General features: G+C 39.8%; 2 long non-coding RNA genes across 11 annotated transcripts in view; one reads left to right on the top strand and one right to left on the bottom strand.

Moving 5' to 3' along the window:
* The window catches only part of LOC131755517 (uncharacterized), a 77,461-nt gene that overhangs the window by 12,578 nt on the left and 38,014 nt on the right, over nucleotides 1-26,869 (top strand). For 4 of the 10 annotated variants that reach the window (XR_010840368.1, XR_010840367.1, XR_010840366.1 and 1 more), the window contains 2 exons: nucleotides 169-328; nucleotides 2,391-2,437. This is a non-coding gene — a long non-coding RNA (uncharacterized lncRNA). Of the gene's footprint in view, nucleotides 1-168; nucleotides 329-2,390; nucleotides 2,438-3,127; nucleotides 3,179-9,919; nucleotides 11,755-26,869 lie in introns of those variants that run through there. The other 6 variants (XR_010840365.1, XR_010840363.1, XR_010840362.1 and 3 more) reach the window with 5 other exon arrangements.
* LOC131755528 (uncharacterized) lies at nucleotides 18,119-26,744 on the bottom strand. The gene is made up of 4 exons (XR_009335490.2): nucleotides 26,560-26,744; nucleotides 20,771-20,846; nucleotides 20,357-20,573; nucleotides 18,119-18,520 (listed from the first exon to the last, which is right to left on the bottom strand). It is a non-coding gene; the product is annotated as an uncharacterized lncRNA (long non-coding RNA).

Here is a 26,869-nt window from a genome sequence, read left to right as displayed (position 1 = left end):
CATATATGCATTAATATACAATATTTTTTTTCTCTTTCTGACTTACTTCACTCTGTATGACAGTCTCTAGGTCCATCCACATCTCTACAAATGACCCAATTTCATTCTCTTTTTTTTTGTGGTACGCGGGCCTCTCACTGTTGTGTCCTGTCCCGTTGCGGAGCACAGGCTTCGGACGCACAGACTCAGCCGCCATGGCTCACAGGCCCAGCCGCTCTGCGCATCAGGGATCCTCCCAGACTGGGGCACGAACCCATGTCTCCTGCATCGGCAGGCGGATTCTCAACCACTGCGCCACCAGGGAAGCCCCAATTTCGTTCTTTTTCAGGTGCATATGTCTTTTTGAATTATGGTTTTCTCTGGGTATATGCCCAGTAGTGGGATTGCTGGATCATATGGTAATTCTATTTTTAGTTTTTAAGGAACCTCCATACTGTTCTCCATAGTGGCTGTATCAGATTACATTCCCACCAGCAGTGCAAGAGGGTTCCCTTTCCTCACACCCTCACCAGCATTTGTTGTTTGTAGATTTTCTGACGATGCCCATTCTAACCGGTGTGAGGTGATACCTCATTGTATTTTTGATTTGCATTACTTTAATAATGAGTGATTTTGAGCAGCTTTTCATGTGCCTCTTGGCCATCTGTATGTCTTCTTTGAAGAAATGTCTATTTAGGTCTTCGGCCCATTTTTTGATTGGGTTGTTTGTTTTTTTAATAGTGAGCTGCATGACCTATTTATATATTTGGGAGATTAATCCTTTGTTGATTCATTTGCAAATATTTTCTCCCATTCTGAGGGTTGTCTTGTGGTCTTGTTCATAGTTTCCTCTGCTGTGCAAAAGCTTTTAAGTTTCATTAGGTCTCATTTATTTATTTTTTAAGGCTGCATTGTTCCTTTGCTTATTGATGAACATATAAAAGTCAGAAGTTTTTGATATTATAAAATGTCAAATTAGTGAACATTCCTGTGTGAACATCTTTGAATATATATGCTTTGTCTCAGTTAACTTCACTCAGAATTGGACTTCTGCATCAAAGAGTTTATGCCCTTATGCCTTTTGTGGATGTTGCTACCCTGTACCAGCTTATGGTTGTTCATGCAGGAAATACTTATTGAGCATCTGTTATGTTAAGCACTGTGCTGGGTGCTAGCAAAACGACTTGTGAAATTTTGTGAGTGAAGATACTTGACCTGCCCTTTGTGAATTCTAACAGTGCAGAGAGGGACTAGATAGTCAAGAATCATACTCTGCATGTCGAATTACAACTCTGACAAGTGCCAAGGAGAGGGACATGGTACCATGAGAGCATATTTTAGGGAGCATTTGATCTCATCATGGAGTTTAGAGAAGGTTTATTCAGGGATGTTTCAGCTGATATCTGAAGGATGAGTCGGTATTAACCAGATAGGGACGTTGGGGAGAGATTTCTGAGCATAAGGAATAGCACAAGACCCTATAAGAGGAAAGCATATGCTGTGTGGGAGGAACTGGCCGGGATGGTGGGGCTGTTGGGGGACCATGTCATGATGATGGAGCTGCAAGTGTGGGTAGGAGCTCGATCGTGCAGGCTTATGTTTAAGGTTTCAGACTTTTAAGAGGAATAGAAAACCATTGAACTTTCTTGTGGAAGGTGAGTGTGTGGAACATACCCAATTGCACTTTCAACCTGTCGTTTTGCTACCGAGTGGAGAATACACTGCGGGGAGAAAGAGTGGAAGCGAGGAAACAAGTTAGGAGACTTTTGTAGAAATTGGGCATAATGGTGGCTTGGACCAGGGTGTGGTGGTCATTTTGGTGTAAAGTTGTGGACTGATGCTAGAGGTATGTAGGCAGTATCACTGTTAGCACTGGTGGTGGGTTGACGGTGAGGGTGAGGGAGAAATAGCTGTCAGTGACGGTGATTCCTAAGCTTCTGGCTCCTATGGTTGGTTAGATAGGGTTTTTTAGATATGATGTTAATCTTGATCCTAATTTGTCTTTTGTTATTTGTTGGTTCGTGATGAATACTCTGTCATATTAAGTCTCCTGTTTTGAGTGTACAAAGCATTTTGACCGAAACTGACTGTTGTATGTTATCAGATAACTTTTTAACATCTGCCAGTTTGGTCCTGTATTTTATTCTCTTTCATTTATTAATTAAATTGTTGTATTAATGTAAATAATTATATTAATAGATTGTCTAAAGTTGCATTATCCTTGCATCCTTGGAATAAAGCTTTTTTGTAGTCATGGTATATATCATTCTTTAATAATTATTGATTAGATGTGCTGATATTTTCTTAGGATTTTTATATCTATATTTGTAAGCGAAATTGGACCATTTTTGCAAAAACTTGATTTTCTTTTCTTTTTATTTACAAATGACTTGAATTTTGTTGTTTTGTAGATATTTGATTGATGTAGAAGGCATGTGGCCAGATGATGCAATTGAATGTAAGTATCAGGGTTGTCACTACTTTTCCCTTTTTATAAAATATGAAGGTAGAAGTGTAGGAGAATTTCTCAAATTTTGGAAAAAGAGAAAAGTTTGTAATTCATTTGTCCTGACATAGCATAACCTTTTATCAAAAGTTGATAAAGGAATGTATCTGGAGAAAACGAGATATAACAGCCTGAATAATTAGTCAGTGGATTTCAGCTTGTTTTTCTTTCTTAAATTTTTTAAATTAATTTACTGAGTTTTGATATTATATCCACTGCACCACCAAGAAAGTCCCTTTTTCTTTCTTCCTTCCTTCCTTCCTTTCTTTAAAGCTCCAAGTCATTTAAAATACATGACTTCTTACTAAAAATCTCCAGTTCATATAAGCAAGGGATTTATAACTTCTCCTTTAAAAGATTTATTCCTGGGACTTCCCTGGTGGTCCAGTGGTTCAGACTCTGCACTTCCAGTGCAGCAGGCGTGGGTTCAATCCCTAGTTGGGGAGCTAAGGTCCCACATGCTGTGCAGACAAAGAAATTTTTTTAAAAAGTTATATTCCTGTATTATTGAATTTAGTGGTTTAGGTTTTGTTTGAATATTTAGAAGATTTCAATTTATTTACCAGGAACAAACAAAACATCATGTAAAATTAGTTTTCCAGAAAGTATTTCCATCATTCTCTTCTTCCCTGTCTCGTGCAGACTGGTGTTTTATCTTTACAAGTTCTGCGTTGTTCCATCAGAAAGCTGCTCTTGTTTTGGTTTCATAAGAGATGGTGAACAATGGTAAAATATCCAGTTTACCTAAATTTCTAGAGTACACTTCAGGGAGCAAATGATGGGGTGGGATGTTGGGGCCGAGTGAGAGCTACAGATTCTGGTGAGACTGAGAGTCAGTCACAAAAATTCCTGGGCTGTGGTGAAGGGAGAACAAATATAAATCAGGTTCCTGCTGGTGGGCAGGAAGCCAAAGTGAAGAAGAACGGTGTGTAGCTGGGCTGTGTAATTGGGCCCATAAGTGCTGTGTCTTCTGATGGTAATTATGAACAGAAACCAAATAATAATTACTGCTAACATGTAGGTGACCAATCCTTGAGAGCTGAGGCAGAGAGAAGGAGAGACGGCATTATACCTTGGCTCTGGTTCATTGAGTTTCCCAGGCTGATTTGTGACCAATCTTGGGTGAAATCATAACTACATCATTTTTGCTAAGGTGATCAGCTTTCATGGGGTCCTTTCTCTGCACTCTGTCCAATGAAAAAGCCCACTGGTTTGTGCCTCCTAGAAAACAGTTATTCCAAAACAGTATAAGTGAAGCACTGATGAAACAGCCATGAAGAACGTGTTTCCACATGGCCTCGCACCTCCATTTCAAAGTGCTTTAAAACTTCTTTTCATCGAAAAATCAATCACAGAAATGGATTGGGATCAAATCCCGTACAGACGTAGTGAAAGAAAAAAGAATAAGGAGCAGAATAGCATCTCTTCAGACAATAAAATCAAGTTGGAAAAGACAGGTCCACAAACCAGATCAAAACTGTAACCTGGTATTTCACAGTGGGCTTTTAAAAGATGTTAGGGAAAAGAATGCAAAAGTTGAAAGAACATGGATTGAGGAGGGAATGGGAAGTTATTGTTTAATGGCTATAGAGTCTCTGTTGGGGATGGTGAATAAGTTCTGGAAATGGTAAATGCTGATAAATGCCACCTTTGGGTGTTTGGTTTTAGTTGATCTTCTTCCATGTAAGGGTTTGGAGAGATTCAGAGACTATGCGGCTGCCTCCATCTTTCTGAGGTCCTGCTCAATCTTTTTTGACATCATTGTTTTGAATTTGGAGAGTGGTGATGTTTGCACAGCATTGTGAATGTATTTAATGGCACTGAATTGTATACTTGAAAATGGTTGAAATACTACATTTCGTTTTATGTGTATTTTACCATAATAAAAAAAAGATGAAAGTGCAGCATAAACCAGAATTAGGTAAGATGATAGAACTCAGGACAGAATTCAAAATAAAAGAAAAAATTTCAGAAATGAGGACTAAATTTAAAATAATACAAGAGTGGGTACTTCCCTGGTTGTCCAGTGGTTAAAAATCTGCCTTCCAGTGCAGGGAATGCACGTTCAATCCCTGGTTGGGGAACTGAGATCCCACATGCTGCAGGGCAACTAAGCCCGCACGCCGCAACTCCTGAGCCCATGTGCTCTGGAGCCCACGCGCCACAAGTAGAGAGCCCACTAGCCGCAAGGAAGAGACCATGCACTGCAACGAACAGCCTGCGTGCTGCACCTAATACTCGACACTGCCAAAAATAAATAAATAAATTAATTAAATAAATTAAATTAAATAATACGATTGAATGAACATAATGCATAAAGCCTTAAGAGAAACAAAGAAGAAAAGGAATTTTTTTTAAATCAAAAAGAAGGTAAAAAAATTTTTAGAGAAATGGCAAAGATAAAAGATAGGCAAAAAAGAGTCAGGACAGCACTGAAAAGAGTAATATAAATAGGTATAAGAATCTATTATACCATAAAAGTGACATTTAAAATCAGTGGGACAGATTAGTCAATCAATTGTGATACATACATGTTGGGGTATAAATATTTCTCTGGAAGGATCCACAGCATGACAAAAGCAGTTGTCTCTGAGGAGGGAAATGTGTGGCTGGGGAAAGTGGGAAAAAGGGTGACTTTTCATTGAATTGTCTTGTGTTCCTTTTCTAATGTTCTGTCATGTGAATCTGTTACCTCTGAAGTTCGCTGAGTTCAAACCCCAGTTCCCCAAATTGCTAGCTCTTAATCCTGGGCAAACTCTTCACACTCTCCAAGCCTCTTTATCTGTGAAATAAGGTCAGTAACTTAACCTGGTGCTGCCTGCCACAGAATAAACTCTCAACAAATGGAGATTATTAGGTAAAAACCCCAAATGCCCATCAGTGCAGGAATGGATTTTTTAAATGGGGTGTATATGTGAAATATTATACAGTCATGAAAAGGAATGAAGTACTGACACATGCTACGACATGGACGAACTTGAAAACATTATGCTAATTGAAAGAAGCCAAACACAGTGGTCATATGTGTATTATTTCATGAAATGTCCAGAAAAGGCAAAACCGTAGTGACAGAAAGCAAATGAATGGTTGCAGGGACTGAAGGAGGAGGGGATGAAGAGGGCCTGCTGATGGTTACCGGGGATTGTTTTTCCGGTGATAAAAACGTGATGGGTTAGATGACGCTGATGGTTGCATAGGCTTGTGAATGTACGAAATGACACTGAATTTGCAGTTTCCGCAGGTGAATTTTACGGCATGTGAATGACATCTCAGAAAAATAATTTTGAAAATGAAAATTGCCAGATTTCCCATAGTTCCTATCCACTGTCACCATCTCTCCCTTCTCCCCACTGCATTCCTTTTGACGCCCAGCCCTGCCGCTCTCTCCCACCCTCACTCCCTCGAGCTGCCCCACGAGGCCTCCCAGGGAGCCCCTGAAGCACTGGGCGCCTGCGTCCTGTGGCTGTTGGAGCGGCTGCCCAGTGTGTGTGGCCCCACCACTCTCACCCGTGAGAGTGGCCGCTTCCCTCGCATTGTTCTCGTGCGTTTCAGCTGATGGTGATGTTCACAGAAGGCAGCACGTGCCCTGGTCCATGGAGGAAGCCCCTCAACTTAATATTTAGGCCCGTCCAGAAGTTTAATCTCATCCACCAGTAACCTCAGGATGCTGTGCTCTGAAAGCCAGGTTGGCCACCTGCGGGCACTTGCAAATACTGAGGACTTCGGAGGCATTTGGGCCTCCAATTGAGGCCTTGTACCTCCACATGCGATGTGACCTCAGCCCTCTGCTGCACCTCTCTAAGTGAAGTGGCACAGGAATACTGACCTTGCCTGTTGTTGCCAGGATTAACTGAGTAGTGCATTGGCTGCCCTGGTGCTTAGGTGTTGAGTACATGGTGATGTACATACCAGGCCCTACTGGTGGGCCTCCTGATGCAGCAGTTCCCTTGGCTCTGCCCCTGTCGTCAGCTGCCCCTAGGATAACTCGGAGCCCGAGCCACTTCTCTGGTAGATTTCCCTATTCCTCCACTATAGTCACAGCTGCATAAGGCAACTCAAACCTTTCAGAGATGTGTCCTGAACCTCTTCTTTTCATAAATACCTATCTGGTGGTTGTGAGACTTAAGGCCAACCTCCCCAAGAGACTTTTTCTGTTTCTCCTAGGAAACCTAGACTCATCTTCTGTCATCTTCAACTCTACTCAAATTTTGTTCTTTCAACCCTGACCTCTGACCCTGCTTTTTACTTCTGCCATTTCATCCTCACTCCTGCTTCCTTTCATAAATCCATAAATCTCTTTTGGCCTTCCTAGCCCTGGGCCAAGTTCCTTCCTCTTTCCTCAGTTTTTACCCCTTTCCTCCCATTTCTTTCCTTCTCCCATCCAACTTTCAGTCCTTCCTTTCACATGCAGACTTTGATTCCAACCCCATCAAAAACATACACGTCACAGTTAGCAGCATCTCAAAATTCAAAAGGTTTATTACTCATCTATTAATCCTATTACATTCATTTCTTCAGTTTTATTGTTTTTAAATATATCAAAATAACTAGAGAAATTTATACCTATCTTATCTATATATGGAAGAACAGCTGGTACCCAAGGTGGCACCAACAATCCTAGCAGCTCTTACTGTACGTATCCGTAGTAGTCAGCAATTTCCAATTCTTTTTCCCTCTTAGTGAAAAATATCAGTTTCCCCAGAGAGATGTATTTGGCAGCATTCTCACGTTCTTGTTGAGCCGCCTCTTCATGGCCTCCCGCTCTGGCCTCTGCTCTTGTTCGATGGGCGTTGACATTACTGGCTCAGGAACATTGGGTTGCCTCCATTGAATTTGGCGCTTCCTGAAGTCTTGGAATAGAAATGGGGTTTGGAGCTCCGGTGGGGACAGGCGCTTAGTCAGAGCAGGGGGAACAGGCTCCCGCTGGAGAGAAGTGGAAGGTGAAGTTTTGTACGGTGCAGGCCTCGGAGCAGCAGACGGACGGACACTAGGCTGGGTATGGTCGGTCCAACCCGCTTGCGGTGGGTTGGTCGCAGTTGGCTGAGCTGGTTTGGCGGGACCTGGCAAAGAGGCAGGAGGTGGCTGGGGTGAACTCACTGCAGCAGGTTGAGCTGGGTTAGTAGCAGCAGGCTGGGCACGGTCAGCCACAGCAGGCCGATGTGAGGCCAGAGACTGTGGCCTCCGAGGAGCAGGTCGAGCTTGAGGCTTGTCCCAGGCAGAAAAAGGCAGAGGCATCCAGTTGACCTTCCCAGGAGGAGGCAGCTCATACTGGGATGGAGATGGACACTCTTTTTCAGCACTGCTGTCTGGTTTCTGGGCTTGGCCTTGAGTTCTCAGGACCCTGACCCTCACGTGGGGTATGCCGCCATGGCTGGATCGCTGGGGGTGGCTGGCGGTCTTTAGGGTTGATTGAATTTCCCAAGACCCGACAGGAAGAGAGCCCAGTTTTCTTATCATTCTTCTTCCCCAGTGCGTGAAAAACTGTCACAGACTCCAGCATGCGCATGCCTAGGGAGGTTCGAGGCTTTTTAAAGCTCTCTTGGATAAGCTCAGTTTGGTGTTTCTTTTGCTTCGTCTTGGGAATTGTTGGCTTCTCTTCTGCCTTGACTTTGTTCCCTGACTTTTTATTCTCTAATGTAACAGATAAGGAAAAAAACACGCTTTGTGAGACAGTCAGTGATTTGTCCAAAGTCACACAGATAGTAAATGTCAAAATCAAAACTGAACTTCGGTCTCCAGACTTCTAGTTCAATACTTTCCCTCATTATTCCATGCTATTTTGAATCCACTACTAAATGTAGGGGCAAAATAAATGTAATGAAAAACTTTCAAAAGTTTCTTTTCTCACCTGACATGGTCAGAGAAGAAGAGGAAACATCAACTGCAGATACAAGGGATGAGGAGACAACACTAGAGGATGTCTGAGTGGCTGCAGCTGAACGGCGCATGTGTCCAGTACAAAGGTCACTGGTTACTGGTCACTGGTCACTTGTGATGATCCAAATTTATTTACAAACAACTCCACGGAAACCCCAAGACTCTACCAAGTGGTAGTAGGTTTGGTAGGAGAGGGATGTCACAAAGCAGGCAGTTTACAGTTATGAGATAGCCAATAGGGAGGTCCGATCCCCAACAGGAAGGCAGGATTGGATGAAGAGAGTGTAGGAGAGCTATAACAACACCTAAATTTCTGAGCTCCAGGGAGGAAATCCTAGAAGACAAATTTACCTCCTCCAGGCTCTTAACATTAGGGAAATCATTGCAACATTTCTTACAGATGTTCATTGATATAATTAACAGTTACTTATATTCTACAGAGTATTATATTTTATGTATCATATACTTAGATATATATATATCTTATTAATATGCTTAGGAAGGAAATAGCCGTCAAGTTTGAACTGTTACAGTTGTTCTGAAATCATATCTGTCTAATTAGTGAACTTAGAGCAGTTTTCAAGGAGCAAAAGTAGGGATGAAGAAGCTCTTTCTGTAACTTGGTTAAAGAGTAGGGTGAAGTTTGTTGAGTGTACCTTGTGGAGAATGTTGTGGTCCAAGGCTTTTTTAGTTTCATCTCCTTGACTCCTACCTTCCTTGGGCTGGGCTAGGCTGGGCCCGGTGGGACGTGCCACCTACATTTCTCTTCTGCTTTCTTTTTTTTTTTTCATTATGGGCATTGTTTCTAGGACAAGCCTAGATCTTGCATTCTTACCTTCATGGATGTTACTTCCTGTCAACTTCCAGCAGCCAGGAGTCTTCTTTTCAGTGCTTGATGCTTCACAAAATAGACTCAGCCCGTTGGAAGCAAATACCAGAGAGCAAGGAAACAGAGCTGGTTGCAAACCTTTCCTCTTCCAGCCTTTGGTTGCAATTCTTTTGCCCATAATTTGCTACCTCCAGTTCCTTGGGCCACACAGGTATCCTGCCATCCACTCTTTTACGTGTGAGAGACATTCTAGATACTGTCCCTTTTTCTTTGCACAGAAGTATATACAGTGTGGCAGTTACTGTAATCTCCTACCCCTTGCAAACAGCCACTCTAGAATCTCAGACCTCTAGGATTCTCTGTCTTGCATCCTTGGGTGCAAGGCCAAACAAAATGAAGAGGAGAATAATTAGAGAAAGAAGAGGACATTCGTGGAGAATTGGGAGCAGGTAAGGTGAAAAGGCACAGGAGAAAAGAGATTCATGTGGATTTTTTGTTTTCTGTGGGAAACAAGTTGACACACTTTGGCCTCATTTTGTATTACCAGAACAGTTATAGATATATTTAAGTAGCTTGATAGTGCAGCAACTGCCGTGAATTCTGTACACTAAAGAGAACAGTCTTACATATATTTTTCATTTTGTTTTATGTCATATTACCTTATTTATAGCATTCACTGGTATGTTTGTAAAATACAGATTTTTTAAATGCTTTGGTTTTATCTACAGGGTTATTTCCATGTCATATTTTTAAGGACTTCAACATTGTGAGACATAATGCGTGTTTTTCTCTTGACGATGGTTTATGTTGAAGCATCATGAACTAACTTGACCTGTTGGATTTTGTGGAGAAACTGTAAAGAGAGTCTGTGAAAAAGGCATTGTGGTGAGTCGCCTTATGCACCCAAGCGTAAGGAGCTGATATGTGCCATCAGCCCAACTTGGCCTGGATTGCCTCTGTTTTAGTTGCCCTGGTTAGTGCTTTTCTCCCTCACCACGCTTGTGACTGTGATAGTGTCAGTAAGGGCTGAGTTGCTAATGATTTATATGTGAGGTAAGCTGGTTTGAGGGAGGAAATCTATGGATCTAGTCATTTTCCTTGGTGGTCAGCTTTCAGGGGTGCAAAGATTGATCTTTCTGGGGACTTTTCTAGTACCAGGAAGATATCCCATAGATGGGACCTCCAAAGACACACATTTAATTTTTAGGCCTGTTTTTCCTATTATGAGATATGAGTTTTTTCCCTGATGGGGATGATGCTTCTCTGAGAAGAAATTGTGAAAGGTATTGTAGTATAGAGATGTGGCTTAAGCTTTTAAGTTTTTCTCAGGGTTTTTCCCCTAAGCTTCCTACTTCAGAAGGCCTATTTATATGATACTACTATGTGACCTGAGGCTAACAACTTACTAAATACCTGCAAGCCAGATCAGTGTCTCTTTTCTCTATATTTCCATGGACATCAAGGGACCCATAGCTACTGCAGGTTAGGGTGGGTGGTGTGAGATTGGGGCAAGTGTGGTATGACAAATTTTGGTATCACTCAAATGTTTGCCTATTAAAATACTCAGTTCCAACATTCAATTCGATGTAGGCAAACCCTTAGTTAGGCTCTCCTTGGTTCCAAGCCTATGTAACCTATTTTCTCTCCCTAGTTCCAGCCATTTAACTTTAGCTTGCAGGCTCAGCCTCATCTTAACCTCTAAAAGAATCTTACATGTAGGAGGAAGAAACTAAAGAGCTCTATTTCAACACTTAGGAACATCAAGCTCTACCCTGACCTAAACCTTTATTCTTATAGTTAGGGTATTGTCTTGTCCGGTATACCCACTTCCTGCATTTTGAACCCATCAGGTTAACCGAGACCTGGCTTGGTGTAACATAGCCAGTTCATCTACCCCTGAGGCTGTCCTTAATTCTTCCCATTGTCACATTTTGATTTAATTAAATACTGGAATCCCTCAAACCCTTGCATGTTTCCTGATGCCGTAGATACTGGTCGATTTTGTTAGTGTCAAATACTTAGCTGTCTGATTCTCCAAATATGCCTTCCTCCTATATTTTCCATCCCAGCATACTACATACCCATGAAAGCATTGTTATATCTCATGTTGGACCCACTCCCATCCAGAGGCCTACTCTATGCTAGTTCCCATACTTTCTGGAAACCTTGTTATGGCCAGGTCTGGATTTTTTTGTGTTCCCACCCAAAGCCTGTATCTTTTAGCAAGCTGGAACTATAAGACCAACACAGATTTTCTAGTTTCTGATAGATTTATGTCACAATTTGTACATTGTCATTTGTGTAGATATTTGTATCATTTGTACTTTTTGGCCATTACATGCCTATTGGATATTTTTCATAAATTGCAAAAGAATATTATATGACTTAGCACCAAATTGAATGTGCCTAATTGTAAGTTTGTAAACTCTGTTGAGCTAGCATGTATCTTTTCTTTATCCAAATAGTAATTTACTAATATTGTCCCATTTGTAATTATGTGGAAGTTTTCAGAATTGTAAATAAATGCTTGTGGATTGAAACTTGGTTAGACGATGACTGTCCCAGATACGTTGAAGCTAGTGACCTTCTTACTCATTCATTCACTCATTGAATAATTGTGACCTTCCTGACTCCGTTTACCCAGCTCAAATGGTTGTGAAGGTTACTAACCGTGTATGTAAGATACTTTCAGAAATTAGAAACTAAAAAGTAAAACTAACAAAAAACATTTCCTATTATAAATAACAATGGAATTTAGTATGCTATTATACATTCAGACCTACTGTAGGACATGCTGTTCTTTGCTGTTCCATTTGAGGCAGGATTCACAGTTTTTCTAACGGGTACAGATCACTATGCCTGATACTGTGAGCAAATGTTATACTTGAGCTCCACTCTTATCTCTCTCAGGCTTTTTTTGGTATTGTGTAAAATGTAAATACATACTGTCAACCTCCAGCATGATACCAGGCACATAATGGAAACCCAATAAATGTTTCACTGTGAGTGGAGTATAAGTTGATAGAATATTTTCGAAGGTTGATTAGGCAGATTAGATTGATTGAAAATCTTTCAATATTTTTTACTTTTTTTTTCTTTTCTTTTTTTGTGGTATGCGGGCCTCTCACTGTTGTGGCCTCTCCCGTCGCGGAGCACAGGTTCCGGACGCACAGGCTCAGTGGCCATGGCTCACAGGCCCAGCCGATCCACGGCATGTGGGATGTTCCCGGACCGGGGCACGAACCCATGTCCCCTGCATCAGCAGGCGGAGTCTCAAACCCTGCGCCACCAGGGATGTCCCTACATTTATGAATTTTTAATGTGTTACATTTGTCTTGCAGAGGTCTTCTAGAATGCAGAGCCTGAGGCAAGGATTAAAATGCTGGTATTTTGGGGGGGCTGTATGTAAAAACAGAGTTGTGAGGGTGAGGAACAGGCTTCACAATGAGACAAAAAGACACACAGGTTGTTTGGTATATATGTTCACTCAGCAAGCTGGACTTTCTTTGGGAGGCTTGAAAGGAAAAACCATTCCTGAGAGTAATCCAAAGAAGGGAGAAAGAAGCAGGAATTTGCTGCCAGGCTTCCTCCTGTCTTACGCATTTCATTAATCAATCAAGCCTCCTTCCATGGGAGACAACTCCTCTACACTTCTGTTCATCATCTCACCCTTCTCTAGCAGCACAGAAAGCCAGAGTTGTGGCCTGATATGTAGCATCTCCTCCAACTCTAACATGGAGGGATGGCTGAGAATGGAGAGGGCTTGGTATGGAGGCCCGGAGTTTCACCTGGGCTCTAGTCAGCTCAGAGAGTGCTAATTAGGTTTGCTGGCAAAGGCAAAACAGGGGAGTGTGGTCCAGGGGGCAGATGGCACCTTCAGAGAGGGGGAGGAGGTTGAGGGAATCTGAGACCATTCTTAGAAGCTGTGTTTCCCATAACAGGAGCTATAAATGAAATAAATGCTAAATAGTGATACATGGTACCTTGTAGAAAAAGGAGTAATTCAGTAGGGGGGTAGGGTTGGGAGAGAAGGCTTTACTGAGGAGAGGGGGCTTCAAGAATGATTTGTGCACAGAGGCTATAGGAGAGCCATTGTAGCCAAGGGAACAACCTGAAAGAGAAAGATACTGCGGCATAAACATGTATAATGTTGTGGTCAAGAAATGGCCGGCACACTGAAGCATGGAGTGGAACACGGCAGAGGCTTTGAAAACTCAGCTGGGAGTCAGATCACACAGGGCCCTGACAAGGAGTTGGAAAGGGATTCTGAAGGCCGTAAGCCATTAAAGATTTCCAAGAGGGGAATAACATTAATGAGCTTGTTTTAGGACATAATTCTGGGGCAGTTGTTAGAATTACATTAGAAAGGTGGTTCAGACAGGATCTAGATAGGGCCTACCTCCAGAGCAGGAGTGTGTGTAGTTGATTTTGTGGGTCCAAATCATGACTTAGGGCACTGAATGGCCTACACTCCTGGGACATGATGCATAAAAATCAAGCTTACCAGACTGAGGTTAAACCCAAAACCAATTTAATTGGCAAAGTCTCATTACACTGGCTAGACTGAACTCATGCCTATATCTCTACGCTTTACTCAAACCCTACCAAGAAGATAGGACACCTAAACATTAAGAACACAAGACAATGGGAGGGATGATGAATGGTAGACACACACACACACACACAAACACACACAGAGAGAGAGAGAGAGAGAGAGCAATAAAAATGTCAAAGATATTAACTCTCAGAATGGAGAAAAATAAAACCTCATTGTGTGCAGCAAGGGGAAACTAAACAAAAAAGTCAAGGTGACTGAGCACCTTACTACAAGTCTACCATACACTTCCATCAGCCCTGAGTGCCTCAATCTTAAGTACTAAATGACAGGCAAAGATCACCAGATATTTCAAGATCACATCTAAAAGGAGAGAAAGGCATCAACAAACAGGACAACACAAAAACAGCTGACAGGGAACAAAAGAAACTTAAAAATTGATAACTTTAGAGAGAGACAAGATAATGCATTCATTTAAAACAATAAAAGAATGAAATGCCTGGGAAAAAACATTCAGAAAATAAGAGCTAGCTCTTGGAGATTAAAAACATATAGCAGGGGGCTTCCCTGGTGGAACAGTGGTTAAGAATCCGCCTGCCAATGCAGGAGACATGGGTTTGAGCTCTGGTCCGGGAAGATCCCACATGCTGTGGAGCAACTAAGCCCGTGCACCACAACTACTGAGCCTGCGCTCTAGAGCCCACGAGCCACAACTACTGAGCCCATGGGCCACAACTACTGAGGCCCTCGTGCCCTAGAGCCCATGCTCGGCAACAAGAGAAGCCACCACAATGAGAAGCCCACGTGGTGCAACGAGGAGGAGCCCCCGCTCCCTGCAACTAGAGAAAGCCTGCGTGCAGCAACAAAGACCCAATGCAGCCAAAATTAACTAAATAAATAAATTTATTTTAAAAAATATATAGCAGAAGAAATATGTATATAATATGTAGCAGAAAACCTAAACAATCAACAGAAGGGTGGAAATAAAGCTGAGAAAATTCTTCTGATTTAAAAAAAAGAAAGGAAAGATTAAAACTGGAAAATAAAAGAAAAAAATATAATTAACTTAGAGGTACATTTCAGAAAATCCAATAGTCCACCAGTAGAAGTTCCCCAAAAAGAAAATAGAAAAGATAAAGCGAAAAGAAAATTTCCCAGAACTGATGCACATAGCCTGCCAGACTGGAAGACCTCACTTAGTATCTAGCATTATGAATTTAAAAAATACCCACGCTAAGTCATATCATGAACTTTCAGGACACCTGAAACAAAGATCCTAAAGTTGCAGAAAGAAAAATTACAGGTCACAAATAAAAGTTCTGGAATCGGAATAGCAGAAGGTTTCAAACGGCAACAATGAACTCTGGAAAACAATGAATAAATGCATTTTAAAGTGCTTACCTACAATTGTACAGTCTATCAAACTACTAGTGCAGTGGAAGAATAAAATTTCAGACATGCAAAAGCCTGAAAAATTTACATCCCATTAATCCTTGGGAAACCATGGAAGGATATGCTCCACCAAACAGGGAAGTAAACCATGAATGCAGCCGCTGTGGATCCAGGACACAGAAGAGGGGCATAAGAAAGGAGCAGGGTGAAGGCAAAGAGAAATCGCAGGGCAAGAGCTACGGCTCAGGTGTAGAAAACAACCGACGTGCCTGTCACATGTTGAGCTGTGCTCCTGCGGAAGTCATATGTTGAAGTTATCCTAACCACCTGGACTTCAGAATGTGACTGTACTTGCAGATGGCATCTTTAAAGAGGTAAGTTTAGATGAGGTCATTAGGGTGGGCACTAATCCACTGTGACTGGTATCCTTATAAGGAAAGGAAATCTGCACGTAGACACAGAGGGAAGACCATGTGAAGACCAAGGGAGAAGGTGGCCATTTACAAGCCAAGGAGAGAGGCCTCAGAAGAAACCAGCCCTGCCAACACCTTGATCTTGGACTTCTGGCCTCCAGTACTGTGAGAAAATGAACATCTGTTATGTAATGTAAGCCACCCAGTCTGTGGTACTTTTTAATGGCAGCCCTGGCAAACTAAAAACAGTGCCCAACCTAGAACAGGTCAAGAACAAGTCCAATCAATCCAGGAAAGATTTCAAACAGAAAAGAATCTGATGTGTTTACCCTGTCCACACTGAGAAATGTGACAGTGGTGTTAGAGGTTTGGAGGATGAATTAGTGATAGGTTCAGAGGAAAAGACGCAAACAAAACTGAAAACGGTGTAAAGAATGGAGACATACTCATACACGATGGTTCAGAGGTGAATGATACTTACCTAGCAAATAACATAAACTTAGAATACTGATTTCACCAAAAGTTGGGAAATAACTATCCTGAAAAGATGAGGGGAACAGAAGTGTGTACGTGGACAGATGATGGGAAAGAGCTAAATTCTCATCTTCCACAGTAGGAAGTCAATAGATAGTATCAGAAACTGAAAAATCAAGACGTGGTAATATAAGCCTAGTATTTAAATATGGAGGCAAATATTAGAAAATAATGCTAAAATACTTAAAGTGGTTGCCTTTGGGTAGAAAATAATGCAAAACTACTTAAAGTGATTGCCCTGGGGAGTGACAATCAGGGGATAGGGCAGGGGTGCTGATGGGAAGACTACTCTTTCTCACAGAAATCTCGGTAGAACTATTTGAATTTTAAACTATTGGGTTGGCCCAAAAGTTCGTTTGGGTTTTCCGTAGCATCCTGCGGAAAAACCCAAACAAACTTTTGGGCCAACCCAATACTTAACCTGTGTTTTTTTTTAATAAAAATAAAAAATTTAAAAGCTTAGACAGACCACTAAAGACCTTTCACAAAGGTTGCTCGTCCCTTTAGCCAGAGGACTTTCAGTGGTGTGACGTGAGCAGAAGCCAGAAACACAGTGTGCTGAAGAGCAAATGAGACACGAGATGGCAAACAGAGACTGGTTTTCAATAAGCTGTGTTGATAAATGAAATGGGATGGGGACAGAGAGGACAACACGATCAAAGAAGGTTTTCAAAGGTGGCAGTGCTTAAGATGACACTGGTGCTGGCAAAGTCCTCCTCAGAAACTGCGTGCCAAGGAACTCCTTAAAACTATTCGATTAGCTGGACTCCCATGCCTGTCCCTGGTGGCGCTTTTTTTTTTTTTTGCCTCACCAGTTGTCTTGCTGCTCCACTATCTTTCCAAGGGAGAGTTCACGATGTATGTGAAGGAACAATTCCACAGAGCAGCCTTCTGGCAAGAAGAACTCTTGTATCTCTGTTAAATGTGGCGGGCAGAAAAACACTTTCTGAGCCACCACCTAGATGAGAGGTAGCAACCTGACTGAGCTCATCAGACACAGACCAGGGAGTAGCTGAGTTAGAGCACTTCCTCAGGGTCAGGTTCCGCAGGATGTTCATTTATAACACAGAACAGAGAAAACAAGTATCATATGCAGTATCAGACTTTCCATGATACAACGCTTCAAAATCAGAGACTCAAACAATGAAGCCAACTTGCCCAAGTATTCATCAAATATTTACCAAGGCTTATGATGTCATGACAGTTAGACCCTTTCTTGAGCAAACAAAGGTTTCTGGCTTCCTCTGCAACTAAAAATAATGAACAGCTCCCACGTGATCCAGCTGTGTGTTCCAGAGGTAAACTAGCAGAAGGGGCAACTTAGAAAAAGTCAAGGTCAAGGCACCATTCCACTGTGAGAGGCAAGTGGAGAAAGACTGCAGCAGGTTACGTTCACCAAAGAAGCAACAACACGAGGAGCCATGCAGGTCTCCCCAGATATTCCAGGCTTCAAATGTCGCACCCTATTCTGTTCATCAAGCAACCTTTATAGTCTACAGAAGTTTTCAAGTTTTCTGAGTAGCTCCACCCAGTTGGTAACAATTACCCTGCCAGGTAAATTACCCAGCATTGAGCATTTACGTTTGTCAATTGGTCTCTCCTCAATTGACAATCAATCCCTAAAAGTTTATCCAGTGTTAGATGGCATATCTGACAATTCAGTGAAAGGAAATTGGTCAAGTCCAACAATAGACTGCCAAAAGAAAGAAACAAATGTCTAATCACAAAACTACTACAACTAATTACAAATAGTGATTAGATTCTAAAGAGATTATCTCCTAGGTAGATTTTAATAGAAATCTTGAACAGTTTTTTTGGGAGGGGTGAAGATACCCTGATGATTGGGTAATAACAGCACATGACAAAAACACTAAAAATTTTCTGCACACACAACACTAACATTACAAGTCTATTCAGGAGGAAATACACCAGAAGAGGAAGATAGAATTTTAAAAAATAATTTACAAGGGATGCTCTTTATTACTTTTTATCAGTTCTAAAATATCATCCTCCTTTAAAAAAATTTAAGACCGGAATGACAGATTATTTCCTTCACTGTTGTAAATACTGCAAATTTATCAGCAGCGCTAAGTATCAACATAATTTTTCCTTAAGCTCAAACACATAAGGGAGCACTAAAAGAGATTATAAACCTCATTTGACCTGATCTTATAAAAAGTCACTCTGGCTGTCTTCAGTCCTGTTCTGTCTCTAGATAGGTTTCCACAGTAGGCTTGTGTCACTTGGTCCATCTATAAGAGGTCGGATAGGGTAGTCTGTAGTAACCGCCAGGATACCACCTTCTGTTCTGCGCTGCTTGACTGGCATTTGGCTTTACATTCCAAGAGTACCTCCTGTGTAAACGGTCCTCTCCGTGGGGACCAGGAGGAGGAATATGGCCTCTCTGGTAAATGTTCTGATTCTGTGAAAATTTTCTTAAACAAAAGTAATACACCATTATTCGTTTTAATCAATATACATAATAAGCTTTATAAAATTATACATAGATACTCTGGTTCTACTGTTGTCTACCTGTGTGATTTTAGCAGATAAAATTTCTTAGCTTTTGGATTTTGTAGTTCTTTATAAAATAGAGCTAATAATACCTTCCATCTTCATGGATTGTTTTGAAGGTAAATTATGATGATATACTTCAATTACCCACCACAATGCCTCGGCACACTGTAGGTTCCCAGAAGCCTTTCCACCTTTCCCTATAGAGATAAATGCGCATATACTATTCTAATCAGATACATTCTCTCCAAGTGTGGCAAGGTTGACATGAAACAGAATAAGCTATTTATTTTTGAAACCAGGAGCCTACTTTCACTTTGTAACTAAATACATATATAAATTAATTATAACATGTAGAAATTCTAACCATGGCACATGCAACAAACTTGGAAAGTTAAAATTTAATTGTTTCAAAAGCAACATCAGTAAATCTAATATAATCATACAAAAGAAAATTTGGAAATCTGAGAAAAGTAAACACCCCCCAAAACCCCTCAATCCCACTTAATCTAAGTAAACTGGTTAATATTTACTTTTGGTCTTTTTCCCCCTAGCATCTTGTTTAGACTGCTGAATCATAACCTATTATTTTCACTTATCATAATAAGTAAGCTATCACTTTCAATGGCTTTATAAAATATCATACTATGGATATAATAATTTACTTAGCTATTCTTCATCGTTAGAAATGCAAACTGCTACCAATTTTTCCACTACTGTAAAAAATGCTGGGATTAACATCCCAGAACATATACAACTGTATCCGAAGCCCCTAGTCCAGTGTCTGATACATAGTAGGGAGTTTGAGGAATGTGCTGAATGATTAAATGCATGTAGATTTTTCCATATTTTTAAGTATTTCTGTAACCTCATGGCAGAATTACTAGGTATGAACATTTTTATGGCTATTACAGTTATGTTTCAAAAGGGCTATATCATTTTTCAGCGCCCCTGGCAACATAAGCAACACCTGTTTGAAATGTTTACATCTGCTAAAAATGCCAAACATCTTTTTGAAAACTGAAAGTTTACAATGTGCTAAAGTACTTTATTAACTCATGTAATAATCAACAACAATCCCAAGGTATATGTTATTAAATTTTACTTATAATATTATTAACATTCCGATCTAACTGGTAAGAAAATAGGAATTTAGAGATCTTACTCAAGACCACATACAGGGTGAACAGCAGAGCCAGGATGCACACCCAGGTCCAGCCGGACAATCAATACACTGGACTACCTTGTCAAACACTTGCTAAATTAACAGTCAAATAGCAAACACTGTTGTTGTTTTAATTGTATTGAGGTTTTTTCTGTTTCCCAAGTAAAAGTATGTTTGTGATTTATGTGTTCAACCCCTTTGCAAGTTTCTCTACTGGAATTTTACCATTTTCCCTATAATTTGTTTTACTCTTTAAATAAAGCAACCTTCTTTATTCTGAAGACTATACCACTATTAATGCAGCCTAAGAATGTAAGATCCTTTCTGACACTCACATCAAATTATTGGTTTAAACTAAGTTTAAGAATCAATGAAAATTTCTAAGTCCTCTTCCCAACTGCCTCTGAAAAATCACCTATTCCCCCTCCTATACTTGATTTTCCAGCCCTAAATGCAAACTATGGAACATACAACACCTCCTGGTTGACACTGATCAGCAAGAAAACACCAGTTCTTCACAGTATAATGTGTTTGCACTAATTTATAGTATTAATTTCTATTTCAATTCTAGAAAAAGTGAAAGCAGAGATACCTTTCTGATTGCTGCAAATCTTGGGTCTGGGTATGGAAATGCCGAGATGTTAGGTAACCTGGGGTCCGAGGTAGGTTATACTTCGGTCCTTGGTTAACAGACTTATTAGCTGTGTGAACTGGTTCCATCATGTGCTCTGAGTCTTCAAAGCCACTTGTTCTGGATACACTGGAATCCCGATTCCTCAAACAGCATGTTTCCACAAAATATTACTGGTCTGCAAATTCAGTAGCCAATTTAGGACTATATTTTGGCCCGTGAAAATAACAATTCCATCCGCCCCCCCCCCATTCCTATTTGTTTAGGTTTCCTCGAGCAAGTAAACAAGGTACAAGAAGAAGGGATATGTGCAACTTAAATGATATAAGAATAGATCTTCCTAACCACAAATATCACATATAATATGCAACTTACTTTCTGATGGGACCATTCTGAAGGTCTTCAATGAAGTTTTGTCTTTCTAAGCAATGTCCACGGCTCCTATTGAATACTGAGGAGTGGATGAACTGTTAGAATAACTGTACAAAGAGCAAATCTTTCCCAGAGAGAGCAGTTCAAAGCTGAAATCCAGGGACTTCCCTGGTGGCACAGTGGTTAAGAATCCGCCTGACAGGGGGCTTCCCTGGTGGCGCAGTGGTTGAGAGTCTGCCTGCAGATGCAGGGGATACGGGTTCGTGCCCCGGTCCGGGAAGATCCCACATGCCGGCGAGCGGCTGGGACCATGAGCCATGGCCGCTAAGCCTGCGTGTCTGGAGCCTGTGCTCCACAATGGGAGAAGCCACAACAGTGAGAGGCCGCGTACCAGAAAAAAAAAAAAAAAAACAGAAAAAAAACCCTGGGGAATATTAAGAGGCCTAAAGGGAAGTAAAATTTTGAAACTTCACTTGAAGTAATAAAACACTGATTCCAGTAGGCTATGGTAAGTTACATATGTATAGTGTAATGCCAAAAGCAAGCACTAAGAAAACTATGCAAACAGCATACACAAATGATTATAAATAAATTAAGTTAAAATGGACTTACTAAAAAATGTTTAAGTCACCCACAAGAAGGCAAAATAAGAGAAAGACAGGATTGAGAAACTAATGTAAAAGACAAAACAAAAAATAAAATGGTAGACCTAATCTTTAACATAGCAATAATTACATTAACTGTAAATGATCCAAATAACCAAATCAAAGACAGAGATTGGAAGAGTAGATTAAAAAATCACAAGCATGTTGCAACTATATACTGTCTATAAGAAGCTTACTTTAAACATCATGATATAGGTAGTTCAAAGTAAAAGGATGAAAATGATATATCATGTGAACGTTAATCAGAAAAAGCAGGAATGGCTATATTGATATCAGATAAAGTAGATTTCAGAGCAAAGGAAATTATTGGGGGCAGAGGGTCATTACATAAAGATAACAGGAATAATCCATAGATGACCTAGTGATACTAAATGTGTGTGCACCAAACAACAGAACTTCAAAATACATGAAGCAAACACTGAAAAAGGTAAAAGGAGAAAATTTTAAATCCACAATTATTATTTGACACTTCAACACAGCAATTTATAGAACTATCAGAGAGAAAAATCAGCAAGGATATGGAAAAAATGAAAACATTGTCAATCAGCAGGATATAACTGATGTTTGAAGAACACACTCAATAAGAACAGAATACATATTCAAGTGTCCGTGGAACAGTCACTCATATACCATATACTGGGCGATAAAAAAACATGAGTAGAATTAAAAGAATTAAAATCATAGAGAGTATGTTCTCTAGCCATAATGGAATCAGACTACAAATCAGTAACAGAAAGACAACAGGAAAATCTTCAATCACATGAAAGCTAAACATCACAATTCCACATAGCTCCTGGGTGAAAAAGACAGCATCAAGGAAAAATTATTTAATGCATAGAATAAAAGAAAATGGAGATATAACAGATCAAAGTTTGTGGAATGAAGTGAAAGCAATGCTGAAAGAGGAGTCTATAGCACTAAATTGGGAAAGGAAATATTTCAAAGCAATAATCTAATTTTCTATATTAAAACAGTATAAAAGGAAGAGGAAAAACACTAAACAAGCAGAAAGAAGGAAATAATAGAGATGAGACAGAAATCCATGAAACTGAAAACATCGAAATAGAGGGGAAAATCAGTGAAACAAAAGGCTGGTTCTTTGAAATAAACAATCTAATCAATAAACATCTAGCAAGACTGATAAAGATAAAAAGAGAGATGGCACAAATCACATATATCAGAAATGCAACCAGGGATACCATGACATATCCTGCAGGTTAATAAGGGACAAGCTATTATGAACAAGTCTACACTATATATTCAAAAATGTAGATGAAATGGACCAATGCTTCTACACCCCAAACTACCAAAACTCAGCCAAGATGAAATAGATAATCTCAATTTTCCTGTAACCATTTGAAACACTGATTTTTCATTTAAAAACTCCCAAAAGAGATCACCTCTGTGCTTTGTGACCACCTAGAGGGGTGGGATAGGGAGGGTGGGAGAGAGGGTGATGCAAGAGGGAAGAGATATGGGAACATATGTATATGTATAACTGATTCACTTTGTTGTAAAGGAAAAACTAACACACCATTGTAAAACAGTTATACTCCAATAAAGATGTTTAAAAAAAAACTCCCAAAGAAATATTCAGGCTTAGATGTTTCACTTTTACCCAAGACTTAAAGAATTAACACCAATTTTACATGAGTAGATAAAAGACAGAAGTAGAGGGAACAGTTCCTAATGAATTTTATGAAGCCAGTATTACCTTGATACCAAAACCAGACAGGGATAGTATAGAAAGAAGAAAACTACAGACCAATATTTTTTATGAATTGGCTGCAAAAATCCTCAGCCAAATATTAGTAAATTAAATCCAGAAATATATAAAGAGAATAATATACCATGATCAAGTGGTATTTATTCCAGTTATGCAAAGTTGGTTAAGTATTTGAAAATCAAACAGTGTAATCCACCATATCCTATAGATTAAGGGGGGAAAGTCATGTGAGCCTATCCATTAATGCAGAGAAAGCATTTGACAAACTCCAATCCCATTCATGATTTTAAAGAAAGAAGAAAAAAAACTCCAAGCAAACTAGGAATAGTTTGAAACTCATAGAGATGATCTACAAACAACCTATACCAACATGATATTTAACTGTGAAAGACTGAATGCTTTCTCTGTCAGATCAGAAACAAGGCACCGATATCTGCTCTCACCACTTTTATTAAATATATTACTGGAGGGTCTAGTAAGAAAATAAAGCAAAAATAAATAAATAAATACATAAATTTAAAAGTTAAAGTTTTAAAAAGTTTATTTAAAAGAAAAAAGGACTATTCCTACTATGTAAAATAGAAAGGAATATATCCTACTGAGTGTTGAATAGTAATATATCCTATTATATTGATTAAGGAAAAGTAAAACTGTCTCTATCTGAAGATGAGATGAAAATCTAAATGGAGAAAATGCCAAAGAAAACACAAAAAGCTTGAGAAATAATATTAGTTTGTCAATGTTTTAGAGTACAAAATCAACACAATTTTATCAAATTATATATTAATAACAAATGTGTAGAAGCTTAAATAAAAATATGTGATGCCATTTACAACTGACCTAAATAAATACTTAAATATAAGCCCAATAAGACATTTATAGGACCTGTATACTGAAAATTACAAAATGCTGATGAAGAAAAATTGAAAAGTCCCAAACAAATAGGGAGACATACCTTGTTCATGGATTAGAAAACACAACGTAATGAAGATGTCAATTCTCCCCAAGTTAAGAGGCTTAACACAATTACTCTTTAAATGCCCTCAAGGTTTCTGTGGATATAGACAAGCTTATTCTAAGATTTATATAGTAAGAAGAGGCTGAAGAATAGCTAAAACAATTTGTAAAGGAAGATTAAATTGGGAGGAATTAACCTACCCAATTTCAAGATTTTGCAGTAATGATGGAGGGTAGATACATAGATCAATGGAATGGAATAGAGAACCCAGAAATAGACTGACATAAATACATTTAATTTGTTTTTGACAGCAGTGCAAAAGCTATCAAGAAAGAATAGACTTTTCAAAAAATGGTACTGAAACAGTTGGATATCCCTCAACAAAAACAGACAAACAAAAAATGAACCTTAACCTAAACCTCCACACCTTACACAACAACTAAATCAAAGTGGATCATAATCGTAAATGTAAAAGCAGGACATTTTTAGGGAAAAAAAGGAGAAAATCTTTGGCGTCTAGAACTAGGTGAATAATTCTTAGACTTGACATGGAAAATATGATCAATAAAAGCAAAAACTGATAAACTGGATCTCATCAAAATGAGTTAAAAATGCTTCCTAGAAGATCCTTTTAAGTGGATGAAAACTCAAATTACACAGTGGGAAAACATATTTGAAAATCCGATATGAGACAAATGACTTGTATACAAAGTCATTTCTCATATACATATATGTCATATACAAAGAACTCTCCAAACAACTTAAAAACATCCAACTAGAAAAATAGGCAGAAGACAGGAACAGACATTTCATGGAAGAGAATATACACATGGCAAAGGAGCACATGAAAAGATGTTCAACATCATTAGCCATTAGGGAAATGCAAATTAAGACCATAATGACATATCAGAGAATAACTAAAATTAAAGTATAGTGACAATATCAAATGCTGGTGAGTACGTAGAAAAATTACATCACTGGTGGAAAAATAAAATGGTTTAGCCACTCTGAGAAACAGCTTGACAGTCTCTTTTCATCCTAAAAGTAGATTCACCCTACAACGCAGTAATTGTACTCTTGAGCATTTATCCAAAAGAAACAAAAACTTAATGAAGTTCCCACAGAAACTTACATAGAAATGTTCCTAGCAGTTTTATTTTTAATAGCCAAAAACTGGCAACTACCCAAATGTCTTTCAATGGATGAATGTGGAAACAATTTGTGATATGATAAAATCATACGATAGAATACTACTGAGCAACAAAAAGGAACAAATTATTAATACAGGCAATAATTGAAATGAACTTCAAGGGAATGATGCCGAGGGAATAATTTAAAAGGCAAATCTCCGAAGATTAAGTAATTGATGATTATGTTTACTTATTATTCTTAAAATAACAAAACTGTGGCGATGGAGAACAGATAAGAAGTTGCCAAGGCTCAGAGATGGGGGTAGAAGGTACAGCGGGGGAACTTTGTGAGGTTTTTGTGGTCCCAGGACAAATAATACAGCAATCTTGGTTTTAATCCCTAAAGATTTTTAAAAGCAATTCCTAATAAGAGGTGTCCAGATATTTAGCAATGGCAGCAGATCAGAGGTATAGCTCCCCAACATGACAACTTCAAAAGGGATCCTACGAATTCAATGCAGATGTTGATTTTACAAAGGCCAGTCACAATACTTAAATGGTATATATCTTAACGCTATTATTCTAAGTATCCAGCTATACCAGAAGGACTAGCAGGATTTTCTGTACATTCAATCTTATTTAAGACAGTAAATCTTATAAGACAGTGAAAAAAAGAAAAGGAAAACAACACAAACCTCAGCTACTGTTGGATATTCTCACAGGAAGATGAGGTGAAAATATGTAGCCGCGGTTCAAAAGCTTAAGCGGTGTCACCTAAATTTGGCTGCACATTAGAATCATCTGAAGCACTTTTTACAAACCCTCACACCGACGGTTGGTCATCCTAGACCAATAAAATCATTTTAAATCTCCCCAGACGACGCCAATGTCTAGCCAGAACTGAGAACCAGTGGACTAAGCAGAAGGGGATGTTTCCACAAAGATTTCTTAACAATAAGTCCTTTCACCCAATCAGATTTAACTCCCCACAAAGGGGCAAACAAGGCTAGATGTTGTCCATACTTGCTTAGCTTTAATTAGCACTTGTGACTTGCCCAGAACCTAGATCCTGTTTCCCCTAAATTTCATGTTATTGCCTAAGTTTTTCAAACCCAGGGCTAAGGGCTTTGCCGGGATGAGATTTTAAGTGCTCACACAGGGGAAGTCCCTGGCAAACCAGGACAGCGGTCACTCTACATTGACATGTAAAGCATCCTCCATAACCCTGCCAGTGCTCCCAGATACTAGTCTGTGCCAACCAGTGGAGCAAAGGCGTTCTCCGTGACTACCACGGCACATGCTGCTGGACTTGCCTTGGCTGGTCCCGATCTTTTCCAGGCGCCGCTCCCCTTCCCCTGCTGGTGGACGCTTTGGCCAGCTGACAATGCAGATATGTTCAAACTTTAAGGTGAAGAAAAATCATCTGGAGGGCCTGTTATAACAGAGATCACTGAGCCCCACCAGAGTTGCTGATTCCATAGGGCTGGGACAGGGCCCTAAAACTGGAATATCGTACACATTATCAGGGGACGCTGCTAAAGCTGGTCAGGTTGTCACCGAATGCAGGTTCGTGTGTCTGAAGCACAGTGAGGCCAAACATACCTAAAGGTTGGAGTGTGGAGC

This window comes from Kogia breviceps, chromosome 4 (assembly GCF_026419965.1).
Source record: "Kogia breviceps isolate mKogBre1 chromosome 4, mKogBre1 haplotype 1, whole genome shotgun sequence".
In the NCBI taxonomy this organism is placed as follows: domain Eukaryota; kingdom Metazoa; phylum Chordata; class Mammalia; order Artiodactyla; family Physeteridae; genus Kogia; species Kogia breviceps.
This window is presented reverse-complemented; position numbering and strand designations above follow the sequence as displayed.